This window comes from Crocodylus siamensis, chromosome 4, assembly GCF_052110815.1.
Source record: "Crocodylus siamensis isolate JL-2025a chromosome 4, ASM5211081v1, whole genome shotgun sequence".
NCBI classification, from domain to species: domain Eukaryota; kingdom Metazoa; phylum Chordata; order Crocodylia; family Crocodylidae; genus Crocodylus; species Crocodylus siamensis.
The window spans coordinates 113,795,958-113,797,594 of record NC_143398.1 but is presented as its reverse complement, the minus strand read 5'-3'; the positions used below and the strand labels follow the sequence as shown (position 1 = coordinate 113,797,594).

Here is a 1,637-nt window from a genome sequence, read left to right as displayed (position 1 = left end):
GGTGAGCTCTGAAAAGTGGGCAGCACACTGTAGACTGCCTCAGGAGCTTTCAGAGCTTGCTCCTAGCTTGCTATTCCCATCCCAGTCAAGACGCTTGCACCAGGTCTTTACTAGACACTGGTACAGCTCTGTTGAGGAGCAGTTCTGTGAAACAATAAGCTGAATGCCCTTGTGTACCGAGAGAAATGCAGCAGCCCTGTGAGAACTACTTTCTCCCCCTCCCGCACAGCTACCACTGGCATGGTAAGCCCAGGAAAGGGACCAAAGAGGCCCCTTTATATGCAGCCTCACAAGCCAGGCATCAGATTGTGAATATTATATAATGTCCTTAGAGAGGGAATTTTGAGTTCATAAATATTCTGTCATCAGAAACCCAGTTCTCAGAGTTCACATTCCTCTGAGCAGAAGACAGAAACTGGTCCTCTGATCTATGCACCTAGTCCAAATTAACCCAGCTGTTCTCTGTGGCCAAAGAGATCAGGACTAGGAGCAATGGCCTCAAGCTGCAGCAGAGGAAATTCAGTTTGGAGAACAGGAAGAACTTCATGACTATAAAGGTGGTCAAGTACTGCAACAGGCTACCTAGAGAAGTTCCAGAATCTCCACCTCTAGAAATTTTCAAGAGTGGATTACACAGACACTTGGCTAGGATGATTTAGCCAGGGATGATCCTGAGTGGGCTGAACTAGATGATCTCAGGACATCCCTTCCAGCCCTAGTTCCCTATGATGTTATGAACAGCACTCACATAATGAAGGGCATGCAATAAGCTGCCCTTGAGTAGGGACCTACTTAATCCAGAGTTTTGTGGATTCTGCAGACTCTGCGAAATCCAGGATTGTCCTAAAAAAAACCGTGAAACCAACAAAAAAACCCTTAATTTAAAAAAAAAATGCTAGCTCCCCAGTGGGAGACTCACCCTGACCACAGTGACTAGCATAATGACATCTATGACATCCTAGGATGTCATGGGTTTGCTACACTAACATGAGTGAGATTTGGACTCCTGAAAAACTCATGTCCTTAAGAATAAGCTTTCCTTAACTGGAAGGGTATGCAATGAACTGTGGATCTGTATCACTGCCTTCTGCAGGATAGACTTTAAACTACTCAGCTGAATGTCTTAGACCTTACTAGCTCACAGCTCATGGAGAAACTCCTGTTGCTCAGGGAATAAGCTCCAGTGCAACTGGGAGATGGGAGGACCTGAGCTCTGTTTCTGTTCATTTTAAAGCAACCATGGTGTTCAGTCAAGTGAGAAATGTGAAGCTCCTGGAGCCTGTGGCTTATTTGTTAGTGTATGTTTCATTGAACAATGTACTTTCACTTAAAGGCATGTCTTTGAGCCAAAGTCCACCCTGATGTACCTCCACTGACTTAGTGTTACATTAGGAATTAATTTGGCCCTTTCAGATTTTGGGGCAATGATCTGACATTGTTGTCTGGGTAGCACCTGTACCTGTACCTGTAGCACTTTGTGTGTGTGTATGCATGCAGCCTCAGAAGCCTATTGTTTTTTCTTTGGCTATATCCCTCCAGTGTCTATTTTTGGGGGGAGTCACAACAGAGATTTCATGCAAACAAGAAGGAGCATAGGAAAATACATTCTTTATTATCTTCTGTAACAACAAGCCGGA

At 44.5% G+C, this 1,637-nt stretch overlaps 1 protein-coding gene across 1 annotated transcript in view; it reads left to right on the top strand.

Annotated features, from left to right (window-relative positions):
• Positions 1–1,637, top strand: part of CACNA2D4 (calcium voltage-gated channel auxiliary subunit alpha2delta 4) — a 182,736-nt gene that overhangs the window by 119,226 nt on the left and 61,873 nt on the right. The gene's annotated exons all lie outside the window — the stretch shown is intronic.